The sequence below is a fragment of the Balaenoptera borealis genome (assembly GCF_965194805.1).
Source record: "Balaenoptera borealis genome assembly, contig: HAP1_SCAFFOLD_942, whole genome shotgun sequence".
NCBI classification, from domain to species: domain Eukaryota; kingdom Metazoa; phylum Chordata; class Mammalia; order Artiodactyla; family Balaenopteridae; genus Balaenoptera; species Balaenoptera borealis.
The window spans coordinates 48,483-69,060 of record NW_028123264.1 but is presented as its reverse complement, the minus strand read 5'-3'; the positions used below and the strand labels follow the sequence as shown (position 1 = coordinate 69,060).

The 20,578-nt window shown below is 37.3% G+C and overlaps 1 long non-coding RNA gene across 3 annotated transcripts in view; it reads right to left on the bottom strand.

Annotated features, from left to right (window-relative positions):
* LOC309621723 overlaps positions 1–20,578 on the bottom strand; it is a 281,097-nt gene that overhangs the window by 215,012 nt on the left and 45,507 nt on the right. For all 3 annotated transcript variants that reach the window (XR_014240208.1, XR_014240209.1, XR_014240210.1), the window contains exon 3: positions 15,723–15,877. This is a non-coding gene — a long non-coding RNA (uncharacterized lncRNA). The remainder of the gene's footprint in view (positions 1–15,722; positions 15,878–20,578) is intronic.

The following is a 20,578-nucleotide window of genomic DNA, read 5'->3' as shown; positions in this document are numbered from 1 at the left end:
TATGTACTGACTGCATTGTTGCAAAAAACCCTTTGTTCTAGCTATCTGGCTCTTCACCAATAAATGAGCTATGGATCTTCAAATAGACACAGTTCCAGAAACTGAGGAGAGAATTATGACTTTTTACCGGAGTGACTACTGTTCTCTTTCTGCTCCGCCATGCGTGCCATTTTCTTGCTGTAGACGTTAACAGCACCCAAGCTGGCTGCCTGTCTCTTTTGCCCTTTGGAACACTATGCTCACTATCTTTACCACCACCTTTAGGTCACATGAACCTTAGCTGCTTTTCTGACATTGGAGGTCACTCCTGTTATTTTGAGATCCATAGATGAACAATTCCAAGTTTGTTACTGCCTCCCTTGTCATCAACTCAGCCTTATGGAAGAGCGCTACCACTTAACCTGTTGTGTTGCCGATGCCGCTCATCAATGCAGTTTGGATGGCCCTGGCGAATGGTATGTATTCTGGCTCCTCCTGAAAACCTCTCCTCTGGTAGGTTTTCTGGACTCACGTAATTTATTCTATCCAGCTTTCTCTCCTCCTGTAGCCTCTTTATTCTGTCATGGCAACTCAGCTATGTCTGTTGCTCAACATGGGACATTTCTTTCTTCATTCTTCTAGAGTGTGGAGATATCTCTATTTTCTGGGGCCCTTGCCTGAGTGTTAAATCCTCATGTCCTGAGAATTCTTGCTTATGCAGTCTTATATTCTGGCCTACTCAGCAAGTACCCCCAAAGTGCAATCCCTGGGTCATTCCTTCAACTCCTGCTAATATAAGCTAATTCTTATATCTCCTCTATAAGTGTATATGCTCTTTCTTATCAACACATTCCAGTTGGATTAGGTTGCAATTTAATGTTAATTCCCAGCCTGTGACCCACGGGAGAAGAAATGAATCTCTTGAGGAAAGGTGGTCACCTGTTGCCCTTGTGAGAGAGGCTACTACAGTGTTCTCTGTCAGGCATAAACTGTTAGCTTTCACTAGGAAGGACTGGTGAGTCACCTCTGTGAACTCTGAGGATTCCAGGGCTCCAGCACAGACAACTTCTTCAGGATCATCTGTCTAGAGAGTCTATCCAGATGTCCCCATCCCCCAATTCAGCTTGACAGGTGTTATTTTCAGCTCTTCTGAAATGTTTTCTGAAGTCCTTTAATAACACTAAAATAAAGCAGATTTTGCTGAGTGCTTTGAAGATGAAAAAGGGTTACAGAAACTAGTCCACTTAACAGTCATTTGTCATGACATTATCCAGTGGCACAAGTCTCCACCAGACCCTGGAGAAAATATTTTTTCTTCAAGCATAAGATTTTTGGAGTTTACAGAAACTAAATACAAAAATCATGCTGCAAAATGAAATCTTGAAATCCTCCTACTGCTGTTTGGGAATCAGAGATAGAGTGAATATCAATAAGTCTTAAGACTTATTGTAAGCCAACTGGAAGATCTGAGCAACAAAATTGTGCAGTTTTTTCCCCCTTCCTTTAAATACAAGTATATGATTAAGAAGGGTTCCTTTCTCCGAATCTTCTCAGCCTCAAAATTTGACTTTGAGAGAAGAAGAAGAATATTGTGATGAGTAGTTAAAATGGTTGCTTTGAAATCCATTTGCTTTGAATGGTTGCTTTGAAATGGGAGGCAGCTAAATTTACGTTCTATTCTTTGAGCTGTAGCTGGCTTTTTTGAAGTCAGTCCCATGCTTGTCTGGTTCAGGGGTCAGTCAGATATTTGGGTAAAATTGATACACAGAGTTTGGGGCTTCTCCTCCCTAACTCTGTACTTTCTGCCATTTTCACCTTCAGATTCCAGAAGCTATGACTGCCCTGAACTGTGTCTCCTAGTTCTCCACAAGAATGAGGCTGATTTCTACTGAAGCTTTAGCCTCCCTGTCAGATGTAACTCTGGAGTAGTCTCAGGCTAAAAGCAAAACAAACGAGAAACTCACCTTTTACCCTGTGGTCTTCTCTGTTTCTAGGTGTTAACTCCCCTCTAGTATCTGCTTTTTATATATTTATTTTTCCAGAAAATATATCCACCTTTTCTTTATTCAACTTAAATCACTGAACTACATCAAGCCAAAAAGCCCTAATATTTTACACGTTATATGCCAGAAAACATACCTCACTAGAATATTGTATAGTAGTGATTTGTTATATTTAGGCCTAGTTAGATAAAGAAACAGTATCGAGCAGAACTTTTTTAACGAAAAAAGGGAGGAAGAAGCTGCAATTTCCTATTCCTACATTAATAATTTTCATTAGAGTCGGTGTTCTTTGTGGGAAGACAAGAGAAAACTAAATATAAAACTAGAATTTATGCATTGGCCAAAATAAACAGACCTAGAGGAAAATGTTGTCTAATTAAAAGATCATTGAAAATTATTTGCAGGCTATGATATCTACAATTACTAATCATTCTTAGGTATAGTGTTCTATAGAGATTTTTTTTTTAACATAGAGATTTTCTGAGACTTGACCAGTTTCTCAAGTGTCCCTCCAGGATAAAAAATAGTAATAAAAATAAAATTAAACATTTAATCTGTTTTAAAATTTAAAAATCATTTAAAGTGAATAAGGAGCCATAGAGTATTATTTATTAAGACTGTGAGATAGCAACATTTTAGATTTAAGTACACAGAACATAATAATCCTTTGAGAAAACAAACAAAAATTTAATAGAAATGTACCATACATATGTTCAAATTAGGAAGTTTTAATTGACATGTGGTGTGGATTTTTTTCTTCATGCCTATTATTAGATTTAATATATTTTACAGTTCAAAAGATTGAATCTCTTTGTATTATTATGGTTTGACAGTAAACCTGGATTTTCAAGCACATGGGTGACAGTAATGCAACTGGAAAGTTTCAGAGATAATAATACAGACCCATGTAGAGGGTGTAATTGTCCCAGGGGGGTAAGAGACATAGGTGTACTTGCTTATTCATAGACTGGTGACAGTTTACTATGATGCTAATCCTTACTTGTTTGAATGAATTAAATATATTTAAAATGAATGGTCATGAAGGCTGAAACATTTGACGCTAACATCCTAGCAACATTTCTTAGTTTCCTGTTGGTACCGAAGTACAAAATGCTAGGAAATATCAGTGACGTTTATTGAAGCGATTTCCTTTTTCTGTACTTGTGGGTTGATACTTCCAATCAAGTGTTGCTGATTAGATTCTGAAAGCATGTAATTGATTTTCAAACTCTTTACATCCTGGTTGCTATGTTTAAACAGCCACATGAGAAACATTTCCTGAGTCTAGGTAGATTGCTTTTTGTTTTACATGAGCAATAGCTTAAAAGGTGAGTTGACATTTAAAGAAATAAATATTCAAGCACGAGGTACATTTGAAAGTCATTAAGATTAATAAAGGTTTACAATAACATATTATCCTTAAGTGTTGACACAAATACTATGCTGTATTTATCTGACACTAATCTGTCTAACATATGAAGAATGGAAGCAATGATTTGATTTTGACCCAAATAATGATGTCATCATAACCTTTGCAAGAATGAAGTAAAGCATATTCTAACCTTTTCATTATTTCACATTTTCACTACCAGAAAATCATTACTCAAAAGGGAAAGGAATGATTTTGCAACGGGGTCTTGCTTAGGGTTATATTTCAATTCCTCATAATGAAACATAAAGGACAAGAAAAAGAAGGTGAGGACATTCTATCAAATCACTACTCGCAGTTTTTCATAGGTAATACTCAGTATAGTTTAAGACTTAACCAAGAGAACAACCCATTATGTCTCAGCAGCAAATCTGTCAATATGCTGATGGAGCAGAGGCATAATATATGTTATTTGAATATTGCAACAGGTAACTTTTATTTGTAAAATGCAAGGAAGATTTTACTTTAAGGGAAAAACTTCACAACCTAAGGATTTAATTAAAAAATATCAAGTGAACAAAAATTCTGAAAGCCTGTGAACATTAAACTAGATGAAAATTACAAACTTTTAATATGAAAAATTAAGTAGATCATCCCTTGATTTGTTGAGCATAATAAAGCTTATTGAAACTAATCAAATGACATTTTTTCTTAGGAAGGTCTTTCTGATATATAGCATTGGAAACTTACTTCATTGTTCATGATCATTAAGGCTTAATTTAATTTAATTCTATTTATTTTAATATTCAAACCTTTATTAGCTTCTGACACCGGTCAACCCCACTCCTGGGAGCAGTTCCCTCCTATACTTGTAAGATCATTTAATATGTACTTCGTAAGGAAGTCTGCATTTAGACTCAGGTTTGTTTGCTTGATTAATTTGGTGAACTTAAAGACATTGCTTAGTCAAAATTCAAACAACACATGGATTCTAAATTGCTCCAAGGTAAATTCTCAATTCTATACAATTTGCTGATTTTTAAAGGGGGGAAAAAAAAGATTTTCTAACTTTTCTCCAATTGTTTCCAAGGACAATTGACAATTTAATGCTATCATTTACATGTAGGCCAAAACATGATTTGTTCCTGTCTCCTTTTCATTTAATTCAACTTAAAAAAAAAAAATGTATTGATGGCCCACAATGAGCCAGGTTTTATTTCACTTTCCAAAGATACTTTAGTGAATCAAACAAAGATGCCTGCCTTTGTGGAGCTTATATTCTAGAAGCGATGGGGCAGCAGATAATGATAAACATGGACACATAAATGATATTTTACATTAAAAGGCCATGAGCCTTATGGAATGAAAGAACAAGGAAAGGGTTTTCAATTGTAGGCGGGGCCTGGGGGTGGATTCTACTTTTACTTAGGCTGGTATGGGTAGACCTCCTTTTGGTGATAGTTGAGCCAAAAATTTGAAGAAGTGAGGGACTTCACCCATGAAGCTATTTGGGGAAAATTGACCCATTCAGAGTCAGAGCAAAATCCTAAATGTGGAACTTGTCTGGTATGTTTGGAGAAAGCTATGAAGCTAGTGTCACCGGAGAAGCAGAAGGTGAACCGGAGCTCCCGCTGCATCTCAGTGATGTGAGATGTCTGAGAACTAAGGGAGGGGTAATCATGTGGGGCTTTTAAGTCATTTTGAAGAGTTTGGTTTATATTCAGAGTGAAATGGGAGCTAATTTAGAAAGACTGAACTTCTGTTTGTTAATGACAATTCTGGCTACCATATAGAGAAGTTGTGGGAGAGGAACTGGGGTCAAATCAGGTCACCTAATGATGAGGCACTTCCTGTAATTCAGACAGGGAGTGACAGAAAATATAGCCAATCCAAATAAGTACACCTATTTCAGGAAACACCCTGAAGCATCTTTGAATAGGACACTATCTAGTTTACACACCAGTCACATCCGATATTCAAAGGATTTTATCAAGTTATCACTTTAAGTTAAGTTTGGGAACACACATTCACTCCTCTTCTGTGGAGAATGGCTTTTGGCAAGATAGTTTTAGTGCCATAACCACATTTCAGTGTGAATTCTTTGGTGTGCAGATTATATAAAATGCTTTGACGTATACTATATCAGTACACAGTAAAATCAAAGAGGAGAACTAAGCAGGGCTTAATTCATAGGCCTAGTGTTGCAAACTTCTTTCCCTTTGTCCCTCTGAAATCTGCTTCTCAGAGTTAGACACAATAGGTTGAGCAACAAGCAAGGATTAGGTATGGTTCACATATGATTCCAGAGTTGGTTTATAATCTTGAATGAGAATTGAAAAGTCAAAACCCCTTTACTACAATTCCTTTTCATGTGACTCTTGGGCATGCCATGTTTAAGAGGTACTGTGTCCCACATCCCTTTAGAAATACTAAGTATTTATCTAACTGCCATTCTCCTAGCTCTTTCTAGTCATGGTTCCAAACTGAGCCATGATTTTGAACCATCATTCAACATTTTAACGAGTATGTATTTATGTATCTAGTAGGTTTGGCCAGCCTGGCATTTTCATATGGATTCCCACATATACAGTTTAGGAAGATTACACACATTAAAATGGTTCTTTCTTCCAAAAGTCCCTGTTATATTTACTATAGAGAAAAAAAATTGGATGATCATTTTAACCCTTGCTAATGTTTTTTACAAGATTACAAAAAGTTTTATCTAATAAATAACATAAAATATGTTTTATAAAATATAGATAAATTTTACAAAATATATACAGAGGTTGTATTAATAATTAATAATTAGTAAATAATTAATAACCAATACAAAACCAATCAGGGGGTTGCTGCTCAGATACACAATTATGAGGATAAAAACAGAACCAAAACAAACATCACTGGAATACAGACCCCCCTCAGCTCCACCACTAACTAATCATAGGGATTGTCCTTAAGGACCTCCTGCCTCCCTCTTGCTGTCAGAATCCATTGTTAGCGACACCCTTTCTCTCTCATCCCTCCACACGTGTACAAAACTCCCAGTACAACTGTATTTAGCTGTGTTCTTTCTCATATCAGGTAAAAAGTAATATGCAAATAAACATGTAATCAAAGAGGTGAGTTATTTGTCAAATCTTGTGAGTTGCAAGGTCTTCTTAGTATGAAAGCTAAGGAGAAATTCAATGTTTATATTAGAAAAAAAATGAATTTAATTATGAAATGTAATCAGCACTCATATTCTGTGTGCCTGCTCCTTGAAAAAAGTTTTGCTAAGTCATGCCTTCAATTTCAAGACCTTACAGTTCATTGGAATGAGGAACTATGAATAGATATGTGCACATCACTAACTCCAGTATAAGACACTGGGAGAGAAGAGCTGGAAGGTAGCACTATAATGCCCTAGATTGCACTAGACATTAGATCTTTACCCATAGGATACCCATTTCATTTTACTAAATGGCTCTCTATAAACCTAGTGAAATGAATGATTTGCCAGATATTGTAAAGAGGGTAGAACTACAGGATTTTATAGTGTAGGTTCAAACTCTTTGCCTGACTCTCATACTTTATAAGCTAGTCTCTTGCAGCCTTAACACAATGATGTTAAAAGCAAAGCAGCTACAAATTCCCTACCGTCCTGTGCCCCCGTATCTCCAACCAGGAGTCGCTGAGAGGACAGAGCAAAGCGTCACCCTGCTGAATAGCAATTACTGCTTCTGTAATACCTATAATAACTGGCCCTAGTTTATAAAATTGAAACAAATTGCTTACAAGTAATTATTTTCAAGCAACATAAATAGTTTAAAGCTATTGCATCTGAAAAGTTAATTACCCTGAGTGCAACTCAGCATAATTTTCTTTTATAAAATATTTTATATTAAAAACCAGGCTGTTCACTAATGTCAGACAAAGGATTGTTCCCTTTGTGACAAGTTCACTTTTAATTTGCTTTTATTAATTATTTACTGATCCTATTCATAAAGAAAAACTGGAAATATATTACATAGCCTTTTATTTTTGGACATTGAGATATATTTAGAACTAAAGAGGAAATGAAGGAAGTAAATGTTCTTGTAATTCTTCACTCTCTGGCCGCTTCTATTCCAGAGACAGGAACAGCCCCCAAGACCACACTGTGAATTAGTCTGAGAATATCAACTGGGCTCAGAAACTTCCTCTCCCCCACCCTCCAGCAAAACACATTTTATAACCAATCTTAACGAGCTGCAGTCTAGTGACTGTCAGTGGTCATACCAACAAAGCTGACAAATTAATTTACCTTAAAGCATAGTTAAGTGGTAATAGCAGTGCTGTTTTCTCAGAGAATGTTTGCATGTCAGTAGGGACTCCAGGTTACCCCAAAGGAATTGACAATTAATAGTGAAGCTATACAAATGGCACTGATCAGAAATACGTATACAAATGGGACAGTATTAAGGTATATATATTTTTTCTACATATATTTGCTCCTACAATTTCAATTAGATAATGATTTTCTGTTTTCTTTCTCAATGGACATTTGTTGTAGGAAAGCAGAAAAAAGCAGCTTAAAGCCAAAGACTTTTCCAGTATTTTATAAAATCTGAAATTGAATAAAGAGGTAGGTGTTCCACATTAGAAATAAAGAGGATGATAACTTTGGGAAAGACAAGCCAACAATTGGCTGGTTTTCCCCAAGGATGAAAGCAGGTTGGAAGAACCTGAGGATTGTGAGAGTCATGAGCTGACCTCCACCTGTTTGTGGGGAGGAGGCTGGGGGTGAGCTCGGGCTTATGGAAAAGGATGGAACTGAGCAGTGTGGACGCTGGATCCCCACCCAGGAGCATCTGTATTGACCTAGTTCCTGAGCACGGCCCAGAAGCAACAGAGCTAATGGGAATGTGTCCTATAATACCTTGGGGCCATGTAAACATGTAAAGCACTGCGTTGTGCTGGAGTGGAAGTGTGCGCCCCAGTAACTGAGTTTAAATTGTACTTCTCCCATTCCTAGTAACTCTATTTTTGCATCCACACTCCAATCTCTCAGCTTCTGTCTTTCTAGGTGTCTCCTTGAGCACTATACATCACAGCAGATGCAAAGCAGGGTGTGATACATCTTTCTGGAGCATCAAGTTTTTTTTGTTTTTTTTTTAAAGTATTTATTTATCTATTTATGGCTGTGTTGGGTCTTAGTTTCTGTGCTAGGGCTTTCTCTAGTTGTGGCAAGCGGGGGCCACTCTTCATCGCGGTGCGCGGGCCTCTCACTGTCGCGGCCTCTCTTGTTGCGGAGCACAGGCTCCAGATGCACAGGCTCAGTAATTGTGGCTCACGGGCCCAGCTGCTCCGCGGCACATGGGATCTTCCCAGACCAGGGCTCGAACCCGTGTCCCCTGCATTGGCGGGCAGATTCTCAACCACTGCGCCACCAGGGAAGCCCGAGCATCAAGTTTATTAACTAGAATTGGAAGAACCAAGGAGTCCTTGGAACAAGAACTATCCCCCTCCCCCACCAACACGGAAGACAGAAGAGTGGGGGAGGGGAGACGTGACCCAGGAATGACAGTCCAGTCTCTGAAGTTTCACCCAGGTGGGGGTTGAGGGGCAGACCTGCAGCCACGGTGGCCTCGCTTTCGGTCGCCCGGGCTGCTCCGGACCATCCTCTGAGCTGGCCAGGGTCTTGGATACGATGCTTCTGAAGGCCGCGCAGAGAACACCCTCATCTTCCACTGGACCGGGCCCCAGGGAGCACGGCGGCCTGACCTTCCTGCCTCGGTCATGCATGGGGTTCACATGGGCTCACTTTATTATGACGCCTCTTGCTGGGCAGCTTGCAACAAAGATGTTTCAAAACAAAGTTCCAGATTCTCCTAGCCACCCCTTGCTTTTTCTGGCTGTGGCCAGAGGGAGTGGATGAGGACACACTCTCAGGCTGCCCAGTGTGGGAGGACCCTCCAGTGTTGGACACACCCGGGGGGCAGCTGGTTCCCTCTGGGGCTCCAATCCTGCTGCTGGTGGAGGGGGATGTCCCAGTGCCACACTGGGGGGCTGGGCTGGGGGTGGCAGTCCTCGCCTCCAGGCTGGGTGGGGGACAGGCAGACTCACCGGTCTTCTGCTCCGCCTGCTGGTCTTCCTGCAGCTGCACGTTTTCTCCCTGGTAGAGCCACCTGCTTTTCAGGGGGGACACCACAGGGCTTTGAGAAGGCTCAAGTTCACTGCCGCTGAGGTCCCCGCGACAGAAGGGCCTCACAGTTACGATGGAGGCCCCTACCTGGGGTTTCTTGGCGCTCACACTGCCTGTTCCAGCATCCTGGATCTGGTCGCAAGTCAAGCCCGGAGTCGTCACCGTTGTCACCTTCAGGTCCTCTTCACAGGGTGGCTGGAGTGGCTCCTTCTGGCCCATGTTTAACCAAGCATGACTCATGAGGTCAGGTAAGGTGCCTCTGTCACTGGGGTTGAGGGCAATCATTTTTTGTAATAGATCCCTTATCTCCAAAGACAGATAAGGTGGGATGTGGTATTTCCCTTTTAGGACTTGCTTCCGCAGCTCCTGGTAGTCTTTTCCCCAAAAGGGCTGGCACCCAGTTACCATGGCGTAGAGCACTACTCCCAGGCTCCACACGTCCACCGCAGGGCCGCTGTAGCTCTGCCCCAGGAAGATTTCCGGGGCACAGTAAGGGGGTGTGCCGCAGATTGTGTCCATTTGTCCAGAGTCATCACACTTGTTGCTGAAACCAAAGTCTGTAAGTTTGATATTCATGTTGGAATCAAAGAGGATGTTCTCTGGCTTCAGGTCCCGATGCACGATGCCCCTCTGGTGGCAGTGCTGCAGGGCGGAGAGCAGCTGCTGGAATGGGCCTCGGGCCTCCACCTCTGTCATACGGCCATGGATCTTCAAATAGTGGTACATGTCCCCCCCACTGAGGTACTCCATCACCAGAATAAATGCCTCCTCTGTGTTAATCGCCCCCAGCAGTTTTACAATATTGGGGTGATTCAGGAGCTTCATACCGCACACTTCCCGGAAAAGTGCCTGGACACTTGCGACGCTCTGACGCCTTTTCTTAATCACCTTGAGAGCCACCTGTGTCCCGGTCAGAATGTGCCGCGCCAACTTCACTTTACCGAAGGTGCCTTCACCAATGGTGCGGAGGATCTCAAAGCCATCAATATGAGCCTCCTTGTCAGCAGAGTTGGCTGTGAGGCCCTGCATCATGGTGACCTGCTAACTACACTGACTGACAGCACTACCTAGAACGCTAACTACGCTAACTAACAATGCTAACTGTACTAACAGTGCTAAGTGTGCTGTCTCTACTAACAACGCTAACTACGCTAACTGTACCAACAGCGCTAACTAGCACTAACTACACTAACTATGCTAATCAAGTATTAACTACACCAGCTATGCTAATTATACCAACAGTACTGACTATGCTAACTGTACTAATCTAGCAATACTAACTAAAATTAAGATACAAATGAGAAAAAGAAGAAAGGAAGAAAAGAAAGCAGAAGAAATGGAAAAGAAACACCAAAAACTTGAGAAGAAAAAATTTAAAACTAAAAGAAATGATAAAGAGAGAAAAATGAGAAAAAGGCAAAGAAGAAAGAAAAATGAGAAAGATAAAAAAGAGTAGAGAAAAGAGAAAAATAAATCAACAAAATGGCAGAAACAAGGAAAAAACAAGCTAACTGTAGGTCCAAGGCCGTCAGGTCACCAAAAGCAGCTTCCTGGGCTCTAAGGACCAAAAACCTGGGCCCAGCTGCCCCTTTTACAGGGCTCTGTGAAGTACATCACAGTGGTGCACTCTGAGGTCAGAGCAAGAAATGGACGCATCACAGCTGGGGGTAAACCACAGGGGTTTTCTCACTTCTTGAGTTCAAGGCCCCTTTACACTTAGGAAAAAGGATCCCAAAGAAATTTTTCTTTACGTGTGTTATTAGATATTGGTATTCACTTTGTTATAAATTAAAATCTGTAGGATACTTCAGTGGCCTTTTTATTTCTCGTTTGAAAATCTGTAATAATTTTAAAGACCTCATAATGTCTACACTTGAAATATTCAATTCCTTTTCCTTAAATTCTGGTCTCAAAATAATGTTACAACTTAACTGACTTCACGATACTATACAAAATGTTCTGCTGCATAAGACACGATAAGGTACATTATGAAAGTTCTATGAAGCTGAGAGAAGATTTGCCAGGAAGGTCATGAGCAGATTTCTCATCAGGAGCCTCGGAGGCCAGATGGCATGGCTCAATGTACTTCAAGTGTTGAAGGAAAGAAACCATCAACCAAGAATCCTATATCTAGCAAAACTTTCCTTCGAAAATGAGGGAGAAATCAAGACATTCCCAGTTAATCAAGAGTTCTTAACCACCAGACCCGCCTGCCACAGGGAGTTCTTCAGGTTGGAGTCAAGGACCCTGCACAGTAGCTCAAAGCCTTATGAAGAAATAAAGACCTCTGGCAAAAGTAGATAGACGGGCGATGAGAAAAGCTAATCCTGTTGTAACTTTGGTTTGTAGCTCCACTTTTTGTTTTCTATTTGATTTAAGAGACTAATATATAATAAAACACACCACACACATAGAGATCAAAAAAAAAAATCTATACCTAAAGCTATTACTAGAATTAAAAAATTTCACACATCTTATTAATATATACACTTGATGAAAAAAGCGTTGAAAATCAGCATCAATATTGATATAACTATTTAGGAATTTAGATTACATGTTCCCCTATGTAATTCAATTAATATTTGGGAGAAAATTAGGAGATAAAAATTCTTTGAAATCTTAACATTTCATTATAAAAATAACCTTAATAATTACATAAATGAAGTAGAACTTTGGTGTGTAGATTTCTATCTACATATACATGGAAAATTATGAAATATATACAAACATGTACACACAGAATGGCCTTTACATATTCTATGAAAAATTCGTTCCCACCAACTAATGTATCACGGAAAAAAATTTCCAGAGGAGATATAGATAGATAGATAGATAGATAGACAGACAGACATGGATATATGTATCTATGTTTGCCTCTATAGACCCTTACGAGTAGTTGACATTATGGATGGTTCTACTAATTGACTCTTCTCAAATTTCTCCATGTAAGTTTGAGATAAACATGTAGGACAGCTTTCTTACCATGTGGGTAGTAAATGGGAGCAACAAGGACTATTGAAGGAGAACACAGCACATTGCTGCGTTAGTCTACTGAATATACTAAAAGGAGAAATTGAACCATCCCATGTCAATCCTTGGGGATTAAGCAGAAGAACAAGGTGTTTACGTTACTCAAGTTTCAAACAAGCGAACAAACACCTCAGCACTTCCAGGTAACTACATTTCCACAAAAACTCCTATGAACATGCCAATAAGTCCAGAGCATCAAGAACTATGGCTAAAGAGGCCTTATGAGGCACTCAAAGACCTCACTTAGCCTAGAGTAAGTGGTTATACAGACTAATCCTTCTGTAACCCAAGTGAGGGGTGGAGAAGAAGCACTTCCTCATAGCATACGGCAGTGGTGATGGACAGAGAATATGCAAGGAATGAACTCTTAATACTGGCATCTTGTAGGCACACAGAGTACATAGATCATAGGAACAATGAGAAAAGAAACCTTTAGTTCCTTTAATTGGCTGAATTCATTAGAGGCTAGTATGGTTTAGACAAAAAAAAAAAAAAAAAAAAAGAGGCTCTTTCTAGCACAAGAGTTGGAAGATTGGTGGCCTATTTCAGTAGTTCTTATATAATCCAAACTCAGGTGAACAAGTGTTAGAGACAATATACTTTTATTATTATCAATCTTTGTAGGAGAGGCATAAACCCAGTCTGATTATATTTGAAAAAAAACTACTGTGATAATACTTCCCTTCCATGTGTTGGAGTATAATCTGCCATAATATATTTGGAGAAAATCTGGAATTTATCATATTCACAGTGAAAAAAAGAACAATCTGCCAGGGATTGGGGAGGGGAGGAGGGAAGGATGAACAGCTAGAGCAGACAGGATTTTTAGGGCAGTAAAACTATTCCACATGATGTGGTGGTAATGGTGGGTACATAACATCATGCCTTTGACAAAACCCACAGAACTGTAGATCACAAAGAATGTGAGCCCTTAAAATAACTGACTTTATTTTATAACAATGTATCAATGTAGGTTCAATTTTAACGTGCTTACCACACCAAGGCAAGATGTTAATAATGAGGGCAAGGGAAGGAGTGGGAGGGGGAGTATATGGGAACTCTGAACATGCTGCTCAAGTTTTCTGCAAGCTCAAAACTATTCTAAAAATAAATTCCAATAATTCAAAAAATGTAAAGGGAATAAGAAAGGCATATTAAGTTAATACTAAACTAAAAACTTTGGAGTAGGCATATTAATTTCAACAAAGCTGATTTAAGAATCAGCTTGGGACACCTGGAAACAAAGGGCAGGGTTAGCCCCTACAGCCAGTGCTGCTTTACAAGATTTGGACTAAACACATAACTGAGTCTTTTGCTCCATGTGGGAGTGAAGAAAAGTGTAGGAGGGGCCTTGCCTCCAGCCTTTCAGTGAGCTCCCTGAGGGGTTGTTCTCTATCTTGTTTCACACTGAGACTGTTTATTGGTGACATTCTTTCTGGGTCAAAACCATTCCAGTGGGGGTAAGCTGAGACGAAGTGAGAGAGTGTCATTGACATATAGACACTACCAAATGTAAAATAGATAGCTGGTGGGAAGCAGCCGCATAGCACAGGGAGATCAGCTCGGTGCTTTGTGACCACCTAGAGGGGTGGGATGGGGAGGGTGGGAGGGAGGGAGATGCAAGAGGGAAGAGAAATGGGAACATATTGTATATGTATAACTGATTCACTTTGTTATAAAGCAGAAGCTAACACACTATTGTAAGGCAATTATACTTCAATAAAGATGTTTAAAAAAAAAAAAAAATGTTAAAAAAAAAAATTTTTAATTAAAACTACCAAGGAAAAGGTGGGACATTACATATTAATAAAAGTATCAATTCTCCAAAAAGACATAAAACTCCTAAAGTTGTGGAATCTGACATCAAGCTTTCAATATATGTGAAGCAAAAACTGATAGATCAAGTAGGTACAGAATCAGTAAGGATAGACTTGACCTGGACAGTAATAGCAATCAAACTAATATAATTGGCATTTATAGAATACTCCACTCAACAACAATAAAATATACATTTTTCTCAAACTCATGTGGATCACAGAGAAGAGTCTCAAGAGGAATTTTAAAAAGCAATTATATAGAAATAAAAATTTAAAAAAAATTGTAGATACAGAGAAAGCAGTGCTGAGAGGAAAATTAAGTGCATATATTCAGAAAGAAGAAAGATCTATAATCAGTAATCTGAGCTCCACCTCAGGAAACTAGAGAATGAAGAACAATTTAATATTAGTGTAAGCAGAAAGTAAAAAGAAATAATACATATGTGAGCATAAGTTATTGAAACTGAAAACTTTAGTAGAGAAAATCAATGAAACCAAAAACTTCTTTGAAAAGACCAGCAAAACTGATAAACCTCTAGCCAGGTTAACAGAAAAAGAAAAGAAAAGAAAAAATAATTACCAATATCAGAAATTAAAGAGACGTCATCCTGACCTGTTTCATGAATGTTAAAAAGGCAGTAAAGAACAACAAGCAGAACTCTATAATTTAGATGAAACAGAATGATTTTTTCACAGACACAAATGCTTAAAACTTACACAAGGAGAGACAGGTCATCTGATCAGGCCCATATCTATTAAAAAAAAATTGTATCAATAATCAAAAACCTTCCAAAAAAGAAACCTTCAGTTCAGATAGTCACCGGTGAATTTTACCAAATCAAAAGAAATGGTGCCAATTACCACATTCCCTTCCAGAAAACAGAAGCTGAGGAAACTCATTCTATGAGGTCAGCATTACCATAATACCAAAACCAGACACAAGCATTACATGAAATAAAAATATTTATATATCATGTTAAGAAGTTGAAAACTTTCTCACTAAAATCCAGAAAAAAGGAAAGATATTCTCTTTTACTCTTCCTACTCTCCGTTTTACTGAGATTTTTAGCTAGTACGTTAAAACAAGAAAGAAAAAAAAAGAGAAAGTATTTGGCTTGGAAAGGATTAAATAAAGCTGTCTATACTTGCAGATGACATGATTGTCTCTGCAGAAAAATATAATTTTGGAAAATTATGGAAATAATAAAGGACTATAACAAGGTCACAGGATTCATGGTTTAGTATATATTCTTGTGTATATGCTGTACATACATATATATGTATTTTGTATATATACCGTACATATAAATATAAACACACATACATTTAATAAGTCAATGAAATTTGAAATTAAAACATACCATGTTGGGCTTCCCTGGTGGTGCAGTGGTTGAGAATCTGCCTGCCAATGCAGGGGACACGGGTTCGAGCCCTGGTCTGGGAAGATCCCACGTGCCGCGGAGCAACTGGGCCCGTGAGCCACAACTACTGAGCCTGCGCGTCTGGAGCCTGTGCCCTGCAACAAGAGAGGCCGCGATAGTGAGAGGCCCGCGCACCGCGATGAAGAGTGGCCCCCGCTTGCCGCAACTAGAGAAAGCCCTCGCACAGAAACAAAAACCCACCACAGCCAAAAATAAATAAAATAAATAAATAAAATAAATTTCTAGTTAATATTAAAAACAAAAAAAAACATACCATGTATATTGTACCATAAAGATGAAGTACTTAAATATAAATCTAACAAAATATGTATAGGAACTATATGTGCAAAACTATAAAATGCTGATAAAAGAAACCAAAGATTAAATAAATCAAGAGTTATTCTGTGTATACTGACTGGAAAAATCAATATTATTAAGATGTTTATTCTTCTTAACTGTATCTATATATTCCATGCAATTCCAATCAAAAATCCAGTGAGCTATTTTCTTGATATTGACACACTAATATCAAGTTAATGTGGAAAGGAGAAAGACCTAAAATTGCCAAAACAATAATAGAAGATTAACAGCATAGCTGTAGTGCTAACAATTCCTGATTTCAAGAATTACTATAAAGCTACAGTAATCAAGAGAGCATGATATTGGCTCAAGAATAGACACATAGATCAATTAAACCATATAAACAGCCCAGAAGGAGATGCACAGAAATGCAGTCAACTGGTATTTCACAAGGGACAAAGACAATCAAGAGAGAAATAGATGAATGGATAAACAAAGTGTGGTACATTCAAACAGTGCAATATTATTCAATGAAGAAAAATAAATGAACTAAAATGCCATGAAAGGATATGGATGAATATTAAATGTATAGGGTAAAATGAAAGAAGCCAGTAGCAGAAGTCTACATACTGAATTATTCCACTTATATGACATCTGGAAATGACAGAACCTATAGGCATGGTAAATCAGTAATGGCCAGTAGATTAAAGAAGGGCTAGAAATGATGATGAAACACAGGGAATATGTTCAGCGTTTCAAAACAATGCTGTATACTTTCATTGCAGATACATGACACTAAGCATTTGTAAAATTCCATAGAGCTTTACAGCTCAAATAGTAAATATTAATATAAACAAATTTAAAAAAATCATTTAAGAGGTCAGGGGAATCCAGGATGGGTGCAGAATGTAACTCGGGGCTGGGTATATGGGAACTGTCTGTATTACCCTTTCAATTTTTTCTATAAATCTAAAATCTTTTCTAAAAACAAAAACTTATTTTTAAAAAATTCTGCAAGACACAAATAGAATACATTCAAAGAAAGTCACATCATAGTCAAACATCATAAATGAAAATAATATTTAACCAGAAAATAAAAAGATACATTATATTCTGGCACAACAATAAGAAGAATGAGAGCTAACATCATCAGAAACAAGTGAAGCCAGAGATAATAAAATCATATATTTAATGAAATTATAGGAAAAATGTGTAACCCCCAAATTTTATATCTACTAATAATTTTGTCCCAAAATTAAGGTTAAATAATGAAATTTTCAAATAAACAAGAACAGGCAGAATTTGTTGCTAGCTGAACCAGACTGCAAGGAATACTGTTGATAGCGCTTCAGATAAGACAAAGAAAACCAAACCAAACCAAAACAAACAAACAAAAATGAGCACAAATTTACTGATGTACGTATCTGCAGGAAGAAATGAAGATCACCGGAAAGGGAAATTGTGAATTTAACTATAAAATAATATTTATAAAATATATTAAATAGTTACTAACTCTTTAAAGAAAAAACTACACTGCGGATACATAACACATAATAGAAGGAGAATGAGTGACAACTAAAGTACAAAGGACAAAACAACAATACATGGTATTTTACTTACAATAATGGCTAATGGGCATAATTTAAGTCACTTTGAAAAGTGAAAGATTAAAAAGCTGAATTTAGAAAATAACCAGTAATAACACAAAGCAACATACATTTAAAACATTGACAGAATTAACAGGAGCTACAGAAAAATATACAATGAACCACAGCTATTTCAAATAGGATTTTCTCATAATTAAAAACAAAAAAATCAGTAATGCTATAAAAGCTTTATTTTTTATTGAAGTAAAATTGATGTATACCATTATAAAAGTTTCCGGTGTGCAACACTGTAATTCAATACACAACGGGATCATCATCAAAAGTGTAGTTATCATCCATCACCACAGAGTCGATCCCTTTTACCCATTTTGCCCACCTCTCAACCCCTTCTCCTCTGCTATATCTGTTCTAGATATAAAAGTTTTAAACTATATTATTATCTAACTTACCTAACAGAAATTTATAGAATACTACATCTGGCAGCTAAAATACATAGTCTTTGGGGCTATAAAACAAGTCTCAATAAGTCACAAAGGATCATATGTTCTGTGAACATACATAAATGAATAAATGTTTTCGCGAAGAATAATGAGATAATCTTATGTGTTTGAGAATTAGCAGTACGTGTCTAAATTAACACTTCTTTAAAAAAATGCAATGGGAATTTAAAATATATTATTGACAGTATGGAAATAGAAATTTCCCTTATCAAAACTTATATGATTGAGGCAAAACAGTCTTTGGATATACTTTATCATTTAAATATGAAAGTTTAAAAAATCAATAAGCTAAGCCTCCATCTCAAGATTCTAAAAAGGAAAAAGGAAAATTTAAAACCCAGAGGAAGAAGAAGGATAAAAAGTAGAATGATGAGAACAAAGATCAAAGATATAAAATAGAGAAAAATAACAAAGCCATAAGCTTTAATCTTTGAAAGTTTAATAAAATTGATAAACTCTGTAGTAGTAGAATAATACCCCCTCCCAAGTTGTAAAAGTGTTATTTCCCAGAACCTGGGAATATGTTCCCTTACATGGCAAAGAGACATTGCAGATGCAGTTAAGTTAGGATCTCCATAGGGTTTCCTGAATTACCCTGGTGAGCCAGTGTAATCACAAAGGTCCTTATTTTGAAAAAGAGTAGACGAGGGAAGCAGAAGTGTCGGAGTCAGAAAAGGAGATGTGACAGTGGAAGCAAAGTGAGAATGATTTCATTTCAGGCTGTAAGTATGGAAGGGGGCCAGTGGCTGAGGATTGGGGAGAGCCTCTAGAAGCTGAGAAAGGCAAGAAAATGGATTCCCAGAATGTGCAGAAGGAATGGGGTCCTGTAAACATTTTAACTGTAGCTTAGTTGGACCTATTTTGAACTGTGATCTCCAGAACTGTAAAATAATAAATTTGTGGTGTTTTAAGTCACTAAGATTGTGTTAATTTGTTACAGCAGCAACAGGAAACTAAGAGAAACCCTTAGCAAGACTGATAAAAAAATGTAAAGTACACACAAATTAACGTTAACTGAAAGCAATATAGTGGTGCCAATACACATATTTTCAAATTAAAGGAGAATAAGAGAATAGTGTATTTCCTTCTTGATTTTCAATACTGTATTTAGCAGAAACCAACTTTATTTATTAGCATAAGGACATAGGGGCGACAATGAAAAACAACAATCATAAGGAGAAAAAAGAAAAGAAAACAAAATGTACTATTTAATTGATTGTAAATGGATTAAAAAATCATCCATTTTTAATTTGCTGTTTGTTAACTTTTTTTTTTTTAACATCTTTATTGGAGTATAATTCCTTTACAGTGTTGTGTTAGTTTCTGCTGTATATCAAAGTGAATCAGCTATACATATACATATAGCCCCAGATGCCCTCCCTCTTGCCTCTCCCTTCCCCCGTCCCTATCCCACCCCTCTAGGTGGTCACAAAGCACGGAGCTGATCTCCCTGTGCTTGAGTATCCTTTTAAAACAGCAAGATGTCCGGATCCTAATATCAATAAAACAAATTAGGACAATAAATGACTCCATTAAAATAAATCTGTTGCCCATAAATTTTCTAGCAATTAATATAAATCAACTTTATTATAAATTGTATAGTACACTCCTGCCAAATTGAGAACTATATATTTTATTTCCATCTGTATTTTGAAGTGTGAATACTAGAAAACTAGCTTTAATAAAAGCTCAATTAATCTAAGTAATAATGCCTAAATATCTCTTGGTGTGAAGGGTCTTGAAACACATGATTTTCCATCCCAATGCCAGTTTTGTCTAATCATCTTATGGGCAAAATTTATGTCATATTTTTGCTTTGAAAAATCTATTTGGAACAAAGAAAACTATAGTTAGGCAACAAGTCCTGTATTGTTGAAAATTAGCAACTGTTATCACAACAACAACAATAAAATGTACTTTGACTCCAATGTAATTATGTACTTAATTTTTCTCTTTTTTAATTTTCAAGAACCATTTTTTATTAAACCCATATAAGAAAATTTACTTATCGGTGTTATTTATATTTAATTTACAAGAAGACTGAAGCAACAGTTATGTCACTATTATATATTGCTTAAATTTTTTCACTGATTTTATGTTAGAGTTATTTGGAAAGTTTATAGTCCTTAAATTTCGATTAATGTCCTCACATTTTGTTGCATGTGTGCTCAGTTCTCCCAAAAATTATTTGAACTTGACCACTCTGAATATAAAGCTGGCATTCAAGTCAATCAAAAAATTACTTATGTCTCTGGTGAAATGTCTACGTCTTCCGCCCATTTTTTAATTGGATTGTTTGTTTTTTTTGATATTGAGCTGCACGAGCTGTTTGTATATTTAGGAGATTGATCCTTTATCTATTGTTTCACTGGCAAATATTTTCTCTCCC